The sequence below is a fragment of the Falco punctatus genome (assembly GCF_963210335.1).
Source record: "Falco punctatus genome assembly, chromosome: 4".
Taxonomy (NCBI): domain Eukaryota; kingdom Metazoa; phylum Chordata; class Aves; order Falconiformes; family Falconidae; genus Falco; species Falco punctatus.
In genome coordinates, this window is record NC_137583.1 from 51,289,024 (window position 1) to 51,301,734 (window position 12,711).

Sequence of the window (12,711 nt, forward strand, 5' to 3'; positions counted from 1 at the left end):
GTGGTGCAGCCTGTGCCCGCTGCCCCTTGTCCTGCCGCTGGGCACCCCTGGCAGGAGCCTGGCCCCGTCCTCCTGGCACTCACCCTTAAGGTATTTGTAGACATTGATAAGGTCCCCTCAGCCTTCTCTTCTCCAGGGTGAACAGGTCCACCTCGTAGGGCAGATTCTCCTGCCCCCATCATCTTTGTAGCCCTCTGCTGGCCCCTCTCCAGTAGCTCCCTGCCTCTGGAACTGGGGAGCCCAGCACTGGACACAGTGCTGCAGACATGGCCTCACCAGGGCAGAGCAGAGAGGGAGGATAACTTTCCTTGATCTGCTGGTCACACTCCTCCTCACACACCCCAGGGTCCCACTGGCCCCTTGGCCACGAGGGCACGCTGCTGGCCCGTGGGCAGCCCGCTGTCCAAAAGGGCAATTCACCTCCCACATCCCCCCTGGGAGATCTGAGCTCCAGGAGGAAGCTGGTGAGGGAGCTGGGGGCTGCGTGCTGGGAGGGTTTATACCCCACCTTGTGTTAAGAGTCCTGGGGTGGGAGACGGCTGAGATTCACGTTTCTGAACAGGCTCTGCGCCCTGTCAGCCCGCCTGTCACAGGCAGCTGAGGGTTAAGAGAACAAAGTACTTAAAATCCCAATGCTTTGCCTAACTCAGCTCACCTCGCAGTAGAAGATGTGCCGGTGACCTGCTTGGCATTGCTTGCTGCAGCTGGAAAAGAATCCTACGTTGCAGCTGCTGCTTTTCCTGTCATGTTCTTTGCTTGTCACTTCTGGGATTTTTCCTTGCTTCCATCCGTTATCCTTAAAACTGATGATCCCGGGCAGCTCCCTTGTTCGAAATCCTTTTGCAGCTTTTCAAACAAACCTTTCTTTGCCTTTCTTCGTCCACCATTTCCTTTGCCTGGGAGGGCTGTGCGACAGCTCTTCCCTGGCCCCTCAGAGCCTGTTCCTGCATCCCTGCTCCTGCTAGTTCACAAGCAGTGAGGCTGGATGTGCTTCAGGGCAGCAGCTGTGAGAGACTCTCCCCAGAGCTGGTGGGTTCGGCAGGGGGAAGAAACCGGAGCCACCTCTGGCGAAGCTCTATGCCATCCTCGATGCAGGCAGTGCTCTTTGAAAGACATTCATGTGGCTTATGCTGGGCAGAAGCTGCTGTGTTAAGGAAACCATTGGCTTCTTGTCTTGGCAATGGCTTTTAGTGACAAGCGTAACCAAGCTGTCCCCTGGAGGGCTGGGGCGGGCAGCAGTGCCACAGAATTCCAGGAAATGGTACCAGGGTTTGGCCAGGCTGCCATCTGGGTTTTCTTTGAACTGGAGCTGGGCAGCGGCTGGTCCCACGGGGCCGTTCCTGGGGCTGCAGCACAACCCAGTGCCCTGTGAGCCCTGCCCTGTGTGGGGTGACCCTGCTGTGTCGTGTCCCACCTGCCTTCCTTTTGGTCCTGCATGGCTTCATGGGGACGTCCTGCCATCGCAATGTCCCTTGCCAAAAGCCCTGTGGTCCCTGCTCCGCTTCAGGCACCGTTATACCGCTTTGCCGGGGAGGGTGAGGGAACAGTCCCAGCTCCCAGCTCTGCACCAGTGCCTCTGCTTCCCCCGTAACAGCGATAACTGGGACGGCTCTGCCCCGGGGAGCGGGGCCCTTCGGCAGGAGCAAGGAGCGGAGGCTGCCAGCCAAGGCAGAGTGGAAGGTCCTTGTTAGAGGTCACCAAATCCAGGCAAAGCTGGAAATGAAGCTAATCTGCTGCCGAGCCAAGCTTCAGGCATGCTGGAGAAAACTCCTGGCGCGGGTGCCAGCCCTTGGCCTGGAGCAGCTGCAGTGTGGCTGCATCCCCGTGCCGAAGGGGGAGGTGTGTGGGTGGCCAGGCTGGCATAGCACCGCAGCAGCAGGGCATGGAGCACCGAGCACCGCTGCCACAGTGTGCCTGCAGTGGGACTCCTGCTGGGTGCCCCCTGCACCTCCCCGCCGGGCCTGGCCACGGGCATGGCTCTGCGCCAGCGGTGCCGGGAGCCACGGGCTTCCTCCGTGCTCCGTGGGGGCCCATGCCAGAGTGAGGGCCCAGGTGGCTTCTGCCTTTTAAGGCTGCTCTGGGCTGATGTATTGGCCACCAACCTGTGCAGCAGCAGTCCCGGGCAGGTGGCAAAGACCATCTGCTCCGCGTTATGGAATGATGAGTTTTCCCAGCAGCACTCCATTCCCTTTGCTGCTGGGGCCAGGGCTGCGTGCACTGGTGGCTGCTGTTGCCCACCGAGCAGCTCTCGCTGCCGGCTCCGCTGAGCCCCCACGGCTTGCGCTCGGCAGCCCCTTGGCTTGTTTCAGATTCACAGAGCTGATGCCGCGCTCTTTTGGTGCTGCCTGCTCTTGGTTGATGCCGCACACGTCACCCTGTGCCACGGCCGGGATGGGGTGCCCCAACACCTGCGCCAGACACCCCCATGGACTGCAGACCCCCAGGGTCAGGCAGCAGATGGGCGCTGGGCTCAGCCCTGCGGTGCTCACCCGGCACTTTGCTTTGGTCTGGCACAATTTGCTCTCTTTTAGCATGTGGGATACAGCCGGTGTCACCCAGACACTGGAGACTCTGCTGTCACCCATGCTGGTGAGGGGGGACCCAGTGGCCAGGCAGGTGCGATGCCCTGGCCGATGGATGTCCTGGTGGTGGCTCACTCCTGCCTGTGGTGTGCAGCTGGCCCTGGCCCTACGTGACCGCGGTGCCCTCGTTCTCCCTCCTGCTGTGGGAACAGGGCCTGCAAATCACGCAGAAACAGATTAAACTGGCTAAAACAAGATTGCGTGTCAGGGCCGGATCAGGAATGTGCTTTTAGATTAATTCCGGTGCGTTCATCTGGCCAGGGAGCTCTGTCAAGAGCAGATTCAGGCACCGGTCCCCTGCACCCTCCTCCTGTACTGCCCTGCCAGCACCGTCCCCACCGGGATGTCACAGAGCCAAGAAACCCACCGGCAGGCGAGTTTGCCAAAATACTTGTGTTCTCATTGAGCCAGGAGCAATAAGCCCTCCTCCTCCCGCTGCTGGGGCAGCAGCAATGGTCAGGGCATAACTGTCCCTGAGAAGCTGCGGGGCTGCAAGTATGGGATGCAGGTGACACTGCTGCCACTAGGAAGGGGCCGTGGGGTGATGCTGGGGGACAGCGGCTGCTCCCCAGGTGCTGCCATCCGCCTCCTCCTCACCCTTCCCTCCTCCCTTGCAGCAGCACCCAGGAAATTTATTTTTGCTGCATCGCAGGCAACTCTCAGCTATTCCTGGAAACCACCAGTGCCACCAGACCTGTCACTTGCGGCAGCTCTGCCCCGGGCACGGACTGCCCTCGGCTGCTGCCGGAGGGGTGCAAGGCTGTGGAAGGGAGCGGGCAGGGGTCTGCGCCGCCGGGGTATCTCTTGCCCAAAATGCCCCTGCAGTGGGCAGGCAGGAGGGGGGCGAGGGCAGGCTGCTTGGGGGGCAGCCCCAGAGGCACCTCCGTGCACTGTCCAGGCTTCGCCGTGCTCAGGAAAGTTTCAGGGTGCCCCAGAGCCTCAGGCACCTTTGGAGAAAGGATGTCACCGACGTGCCTGTGGCTTGGCCGCTTAGGCTGGCGTGGGTCTGTCTGCCTTTGGGGGTTTTAGCTGCTTTGGGGGGCGCAGCCCCCGCGGCCGCAGGCAGGATGTGCAGGCCCCAGTGGGGGAATTGCCAGTTTCCACCCGCAGAAGACACGATCCCATTTGTTTCTGTTGGATGAACTCGCCAGCAACGTTTGCTGGGGCTTAAGGCTCAAGCAAGGAGCCATAAAAAGGGAGAATAACATCAAAGAGGGAAGTGGAAGGAGGCCAAGGGGAACGCGGCCAAGTGCCCTTTCCTTCTTTCTCTTTCGCTCTGTGCGGGAAAGCCCTGAGACTGTGGGCTGCGTTGCATCCCAGTGCCAGGCGAGACATGGCCCTGACCCCACACAGCTGTGCCACCACAGGGCCACGCGACAGGAGGGTCCCCAATGGCAGCTCGGGGGTCCTGGGGTGGGCAGGGAGCTGGAGGCTCGGCTCGGCTCGGCTGGAGGAGGGGGGGCCAGGGAGGGAGCTCCCGCCTAGAGCTGGGGTGACACCACCCTGCAGCTTCCACTCGGGCAGCCACATGCAGTGACTTCTGCCATTGCCTTTGGTGGGACCGGAAGGTCGGTCCCTGGTGGGACACGTGTGGCGGCGGAGGAGCCCTGTGGCTGGGTCCCGGGTGTCTCCACTGAAGGAATTAAGCAGGGTGGGGAAGGAGGCAGCGGCTACTCTGTGGTGACGAGATCGGCATGTGCAAACAGCACCTGGACGGTTGCACAAGTCTCCGAACAGCTGCCAGGTGAGGACGCAGCCCTGGCCCTGCAGTGCACACCCCCGCTACCCCCTGCCTGGGGTCCCTGTGCTGGGCAGCAGCCTCTCTGCATGCCACAGCCCGGCGAGCCCCACACGAGCAAACCCTGGTGCTGGGGGTGGGTCGGGAAGAGTGGCTGCCGCTGGGGGGATGCTGGCAGCTGCCCCGCTGGGCAACCCACCTGGTGCCAGGCCTCCTTGCCACCCCGTGCGGATCAGCTGCCATGGGCTGATGCTGCACGGAGGCTCCCTGAGGAGCTGCAGCCCCTTGCTGGGCACGGGCTCCGCATGCCAGGAGATGGCTGTGGTCTGGCCCATCTCGAGGATTCGGTGACCCGGGAGAGGGCAGTGGCACGGTGGGAGCGGGGGCCTTTCGGGTGTGCCCTGGGAACACCCCAGGGCTTCGTGCTAATGAGGGATGATCCAGCAGCACCACCGCAGTGCAGCAATCCTGGCCTGCGTGACACTGAGCAACACTCTAATTAGAAGGTGCCAGCACTGCTGCAGTTTGTCCCTGGTTCAGCCCTGCTTCCTCCTCCTGCCACCCTCCTCCCTGGGGCAGGGGCAGGAGCGGGACCCACGCAGGTCTCTGGCTCCAGCCACCACCCACCACAGCCCTTCTCACGCAGGGGAGAAAGCAGAGCCCTGCTTTGGGGGGCAGCACTATGATGGATTCAAACCTATATCCCACCACCAAGTTAACCAGTGTGGCACGTGGCAAGGTCCGTGGGGGACCCCTGTGCTCACGGGAACCACAGGCATCACTGTGGCCCCAGGAGATGTGCAGCCCAAGGTGCATTTGGGGCTGTCTGGGGCTTTCCTGGGTGCAGAGTCGGTGCTTTGCTGCGTTTGGTCCCAGCTGTTTTTGCCTTGCTGCAGGAGGAGGAGTGGTGCCCCAAGCTCCACACTGAGAACTGGTCACATCCCCACCACTCCCACAGGTCTGCGTCCCCCTTGGCTGCTCCTCTCCCCTACATCAAGTTGGAATTGGGTAAAAAGTCTGAAAGTTGTTGCGCAAGGCAGACCCATGGACATAGCGCTGCTAAGCCTTGTTTCTCTTGGAAACCCGGCCAAAAATCATGGCAGGACTTGGGATGAAGCACCACGTACCGCCTGGGTTCACACGGGAGCCACAGCGCAGGGAGCCCTTCGGCAGCCACCGACCATTGCCCACCGTGGGGTTTGCTGATGAACTGCTGCACCGATGCTGCCCCTGGTCAGGGCATGCCCTGCTAAAACTGGAGCGGTGCCAAAACCAGAGCGGTGCCAAAACTGGAGCGGTGGGGTCGGCAGCAGTGTGGAGGCGTCACACCACTGAGAAGCAATTCCTCAGAAAGGTGGTCCCAGCTCTGTCCATCATCACAGCTGAAATGGCTGTGCTGACAGGCCTTGGAACCCCCCCCCCTCCTGCAGCCTGGAGAATCCCGAGTGCTCAAACAATTGCTGAGGAAGATAATGATCTTTTAATGGGAAGCAGTGCAGCCTCTTCAGCTTGTGCAAGCAAGTCTGGCTAGCTGGAGGAACCACGCATCAGCTCCAGAGCTTCCATTGTCCCTTTCTCCCCTGGGGTGGAACACGTCCCTGAAGCGCCGCACCATGCCGGTTAAATCCTGGAGATGCTCAGCGGGGGTGACAGACCGCGGCCTCCTGCCCAGCCTCCGTGACCACGCAGGACCTGGCGTCCAGAGCTGGCTGGGCTCCTCACGGGTGGGTGGCCCGTCTCCCCTCCTCGCTGCCCTCGCCAGCTCTAGCACCTGCAGCTTTCCCGTTTCCAGCGCCAAGCTCAGTGCCAGGCCCGCTGCAGAACCCCTCAGCCTTCGGGTTGGCTTTCAGACCGTCTCTGAGGAGCACTGTGGACAGTGGCCAGACCAAGGTACTCCCAACAGGAAGCTGCCTGTCCTTTCTGAAGGAGACCTCTTGCTGTGCCATTCCTGTCCCCAGTTACACAGGTATCCCCCGGCAGCAGGGGGGCAGAGACCCACAGCGCCTGACCTGTGCCGCAGGATTATTTTAGGAAGCTTGGTGACAGCAGGAGCTCACATCCAGCTGGAGTCTCCCCTTCTTTCCCCGGCTGCACCGCTGCAGGGGTGAGAGCAAGAACACACCGCAATGACCTTGCACGGAGGGGCCGGGGAGCATCTGGTGAAATGCTGAGGGCACGGCCAGTGTCCCCTTCCTTGGGTGTCACCAGGCTCTGCCCAAGCAGATGGGGCTACAGCTGCAGAGAGGGGGTGCGGGGAGCCCTTCCCTAGTGTCACCTCCCTCCCTTGGAGGCTCTCTCCACACCTCCAGCTTCTCCCGTTGGAAACCAGCAGGACCCACTCCTGCCTCGGCTCGGGAAGCCATCATTTACAGCACCACCTGCTCAAACTATTGCCTGAAGTTGCTCTCTGATACGCAGCAGCAGCATCGCTTGAGATCCCGGCTGTGCTGCGCTGTGGGCTGTACGTGCACACGCACACGCACTGGCTGCGCACAGTTGTCTTTTGGATCCTGCTGAGGGTGTTTAATGCATCACTATTCCCAGCTGCTCACAGCTGATCCTTCGGCTGCTGCGCTGGTGGGACCATCAGAGTGATTCCCAGTCTGGTTTTGGCACGAGCCACAGTTGCAGCCCCCCTGCAGCAGGGACTGGGGGGCACGGGGCAGCCAGTGGTGCTGGGCTCCTCGCCCTGCTTCTCATCTGCCCTGACCTCACCCCATGGCCAGGGCCTGTTCGTAGGGGATTTCACCCCACGCTCATATCAGGCAAGAGCTGATCTGCCATTTCAACCCCGCTTTTGTGCTGTGTGAACAAGCCCTGCCGTGGGGGCCGAAGCAGAGAAGGGACTGCACTCGGCTCCAGCTCCGCCAGCTCCACCGGGCATCGGAACCTGCAGCAGCTCAGGCAGCAGGCAGCAGGACGGGGTGTTATCTTAAACTGCGGCAGCTGTTTGCAAAATGAACGTGTACCCGTGGCCTGGGGACGGTCCCTTGCCCGGGTAGCTGGCGGCACAATAAAGACGTTCAGAAGGAGGAGACAAAGGCACGATTGTTACAGCCGCAGCATGGACAGGGTTCAAAGGGGCAAGTGGCTGCGGTGCACGGAGGCTGTGGCGGAGCCACCGAGTCCTGCGGGGCTCTCGTGCTGTTGTCGCCTGCTGCTGAACGGCAGCTGGAGCTTGTGGAGAACAATTCTCAGTGCCCTGCCAACACCGGGGAGCTCCTAGCGGCTGGGCCCTGTCCCAAACACGGAGGCCAGCTAGCTAGTGGTGCCCACGCCAGGGGGGACCCACCGGGGGAGCAGCCCTGCAGCTGCTGGGACACGCAGGTTTCGGGGGTATTGTGGCCGAGGGAGGAGCGCAGGGTTTGGCTCACAGGTGCTGCGGTTGGAAGAGAAACAACCAGCAGTGCCTCACAGAAAAACACTCTGGGAATTTCCGCGTGGGCTTTGCTGGATGCTGGCAGACCCGACCCCAGGCTGTGCCGAAGCTCAGGCCCCCCGAGATGGGAGCAGCCATATGTAAGCTGAAGGCCATATCTGCTGTGTTCCCTGTCTTCCTTGCTGTGTGTCTGCCGAGCTGCTGTGCAAGCTCAAAGCCTCCATGCTGTGCCTGGGATCCTGGCTGGGGACTGCGGGATGCTCAGGTCTGCCCTTTGTTTGATCTACCCAGCCCATCTGAGGGACAGGGTGGGCTGCACAGAGCCCCCAGGCGCAGGCAAAGCCTGGCTCTGCGGGGTGCTGCAGCGCTCCGGATGGGATGGGCTGAGACCACACGTGGGCTCCTGAGCTCTGGCATCCAGTTCCCTGGGGTATCGCTGCACAGCAGTCTGCATGCACCCTGGTGCTCAGGTGAGTCATCAAGCCTCTAGGTCTTATTCACCTCAGCTGCGTTTCGCCTTCTCACACACCCCACTTCCCTGAGATTGCATTGCTTCTGCCTGGCAGAGCATCTTTCCATGAGCCCTGCCTCTGCTCCAGTGGGCTGGCACAGCCGACCCAAGCAGAGCAGCACCAACCCGGAGCTGCACTGAGTATGGCTGAATGCAGCAAGGAATTTGCAGCAACCTGGACTTCATACCCATGAGGCAGGAGCTGGACTTGGAGCCAGACTCTCTTGTGCTGCCTCTTTTCTTCCCCAGATGGATGCACGAGTCCTTTTTTCCAGAAGCATGTTTGTGCCGAGTCGGGAGCGGGAGCCTGGATGGGAGCCTGGGCTCTGCCCCAGGGCTGCTGGGCTGTGGAGGGGGCAGGCACAGGCACAGGCAGCTGGCGGGTGGCAGGGAACGCTGGCTGCCACACGATTCACACTCTCTTGCGTGTCAGCGGGAACACAGCAAGAAAGCCTGAGAACAACAAAAGGCGTGAGGTTAAGAGGCCTTAAAGTCGCTTTCTCTGCCATTTCTGCAGCCAAGTGCTCACACTGCTTTTGGCCAGAGCCAAGCAGGAGCTGCTGTGCCCTGGTGAATACTTTGATGGCAAAACTGGGGTTCAGAAGCTTTTTCTTCCTGCTGGAAGTGATGAGGAGATCCCTGCACAATAAGCCAGGCTCTCTCCTCCCTCACCGCAGGACAGCTAGAATAGCCTTTTCTTTCTCTAGAGTGATGTTGCTATTGACAAAAGTATGCAGACACCCACCCACTCATAAATAACTCCGTTATTTCCAAACAGAGCTGGACTTTGCCATAATTCCCTGCTGTCCCCTGTGCAATCAGGCTGCCTCTGTGCTGTGGCGAGCGTTGCTCTGCTCTCTGGCATGCCAGGCCCACCAAGAACTCCTCCTGCAGCAGATCCCTGGGCAGCTGGCTCCTCCAGAGCTGGATTTCAGTTGAGTCACGGTATCAGGTTGCTTGAAGCATTCATTACAAGCCATTTTAATCAGCCTAGGAGGAGAAGCTGTTCCAGTTAAAAAGAACAGAATACTCCTCACGGCTCCGCTGTGTGCACAGGGACTTTCAGTATGCAGCACCTGAAGGAGTCCCAGAGAGACAGAGATTTGCCATTTCTCCCCCCACCACAACCAATGCCCCGGGGCACTTTCATGTTTCACCAAATTGCCACTGAAAAGAATTTCAATATTCAAATAACGCAGCCAAGATTTGTGCAGATTGTACTACACCTGTACAAATGGTACAGCATTTGTATTAATGGTAGCACTCATGATCCTTAGCATTCGTTGCACGCTTGGCTGGACAAACTGAGCTAAAGACACTTTTCAGCAAACCCTGAGCCTTGCTCCTACAGATGTGGGATGTTTGAGATGCAGGCATGAAAGACCTGGTCTTTTTAGCAATGTGGCCTCTGTCAGCACCATGAATCCCTTCCCCCTCACCCCCTTGTTCTTCTAGGCACCCACCTCCCCATCACACACGGAGCCGTGCTGGCGCTGAGCAGCGACCTGCCATGGGCATCCAAAGGTCTCTGTCAATGACAGAAAGCAGTGTCACCTCCTCATCAACAAGAATGCCTTATGAGGAAACAATAGTAGCAATCCTATACTGCACATCATTATATGTATGTATATGCATAAAATAGCTATTTTACGCTGTCTCTTTGTTTAGCAACTTTAAATGCTTTAAAATTAATGGCCTGTAAGTATTAGAACCAGACGTAATTGCTGCAAGACTCAGCTGAAAGAGCTCTGTCCCAGAGGCTGTGGAGCGAGCCTCTGCACAGCATCAGGATGTTATTGCTGATATTTTATCTCTGTTGCCCTGAGAGGAAAGAAGCTATTTTTTTAACAAGCATTAGTGTTTAAAAATATGATGATTGTTTTTAGCTAAGTGTATTTTCAGTAGTAAATAAATGGCAACAAAAGAGCCAGGCCCCCTGTTCTGCACTGTTTGGTTTTGTGCAATAGGTCCCTGATACACCAGCCGTCCCTTAACAACAAACTCCCTTTTTTTGAACTGTTCCTTCAGTTCTGGCCTGGTTTTCCTCTCTGAACAAGAGGCTGTCTGTCGTCCACTGCTAGAAAAGAGATTATCTCTCCTTTCTTTGTGCCTGAGCATTCTGGCTGGGAAGGCCCAAGGGATTACCACAGGATCATTTGGTAATAAATAGCCATATTTGTAATATTTGGTTACAAATCGCATCCTAATGCTCTGTAATAACTGGGAGCATTTACCATGCAAACACAAAATTTCTCTTTCATCACAATCCTTCCAAGATTTCTTCTGACCTATCTTTTAATCTAACCCTACGAGGAACCTTAGAAGCAATACTTACATGGATGCTCTTTCATCACGTTGCCAAGTGAAGCCGTCGGTTCTCCCCTCCCAGATGGAAGCCTGACTGCGGCAGTGCGCGGCGATCTCAGTACACAACCTTGTCAGCAAAGCTGTCAGTAAAGGGAAAATTACATAGTTTGCTTGCAAGTGTCCTCGCTGGGCAGGCACCATCATGTGGTGGAACGATGGGGTTTTGGAGCTGCAGGGACTCAGCGGTCCCGATGCCCCCGCGCTGCTCAGCTCCAGGCTGTGCTCCCAGCCCTGGTGGCCTCAGCCAGCTGGTAACGTACAGCACAGGGTGGTGGGTGCTGCCTGAATGCGGCCCTGCAGGCTTAACCGGGGGGCTTGCAGAGTTTGTTTCCGTTTCTAAATAAGTCAGGAAAGTTTTTGTAGCGACTGCCTGGCTGTATTCCTGAAAGTATTCCTTTGCTTTCCCAGTGCTTACATCTCCTATTCCATGATTAAGGTCTTGAACCAGTGAGCAAGAGCAATGCCTAGCTGCTTCGGTCCAAGACAAAAAAAAAAAAAGAAAGAAAAAGAATAACCTCTGCTAAAATATATGAATGCATTTTTCGAGGTGGCGATTCTTTTCTTTAATTAACACAGGGCAGTGCAGCAATAATTACACTCACTGGCTTTTTGCCCAGTAAAGGAGGGAAGTCAGGTGCACAACAACCCCTCTGCCCACCAAGACCGTGAACTTGGTCCCATCCGCCAGCACCTGGGGGAGCTTGTCTGGCAGCTCCCCAAACAGACAGATACTCTGCCCTTTGGCTGTGCTGGATCTCACCCATCATCACACCACCCAGGCATTTTTGTTGCCTCTCCTGTCTCTGGACAGCTGATCTGGAGGAGTCAGAGCTGTCTCCAAGGGTTTCCACTGCACTGGGCTGCTGTAGCTGGTGACTGCTGGGAGGTGGTGGCACAAGTCTGGTGTCACCGCAGGGATCAGCCCGCTGGGTGGGAGCCCTGGAGATCCCCACATGCACACAGGGACACACACAATGGAGTGGACCTCAGACCTGTGCAAACAGGCACAGCTCTGCCTTGGGGGCCATGAAGGGAGGATGCAGAGAAGAGCATCCTCAGGGGGTGCGTCGGGAGGGCGAGGGGCTGGCTGTGGTGGGGGTGTGAGGCGGCCGGGCTCTGCTCTCCCAGTTCCCATGGGACCCACCAAGTGCAGGCTCAGGGTATGGCCCGCCTTCCCCCTCCCTGCTTCTGCAGGAGACGTGACCCCGTTTTAAAACCCTTGAGCTAGATCCCCCAGTTCAACAAGCCTCTGTTACAAACCTACATTCATTCATTAATGTTCAGGCTGTTCTTATCCTCTCCCCTTTCTAATAACATTGCATTCTCACCAATGCTTATTTGGGATGACTGTGGGAAGATTTTGAAACCAGATATAGGCTTGGCAAAACATTCATTACGGCTGTGGCTCATCTTCTCAACCAAGAAATTGCATGTGCTCCAGAAAGAAATTCCCCGAGTGCTCCAAATCTGCTTCCATTTGCTGAAGCAGCAATTTGACATTTAAGTTGTTTGGCTTTTCTCAGTGGTTTCACATTTTACTTCTCAGGTTTCCTGAGGAATTCATTGCAGACTAATATTTAATCATGCTCTGGTAGGGTGACAGCTCAAGTTTAGCAAAAATATTGCTAATACTCAGATCCGGAATAATTTAATTCAAAAGAAGATGCTTTCCCAAAGCAATGGATTGATTTAGATACTAATTTTAGGGAAATGTTAGGGCTGGTTACAACCAGTACTACTCTGTCAGCATGCAAAGCTCTGTGCAGTGCACTCCCGACAGTTGTGACAAACTGATTATCCCTTATTCTTTCTTCCAAAGGCTCCATGGCCAAGTAGAGGAGACAATAGGCGTCGGAGCCTGTTCTCACACAGAGGAGAATTAATCCATTGAGTTTTAAAACTGCTTTGGGGCTGACACCGACAGAAGTTGTCCATTAACAAAATCTGGGGGGGATGTCCACATGGGACACGACTTCAGTCAGAGAGCTCCCTTCCCAAAACTCTCTCTGCAATGAAAGATTCATAGAGCTAAAATTAAAAGGCTCTCTGCTGGCTAAAAGCAAGCCCTCTGAAGGTTTCCCAGTGCTCTGTTAGCAGATCTGCACACTGTCCTTGCTTCATCCAGCTTCATTTG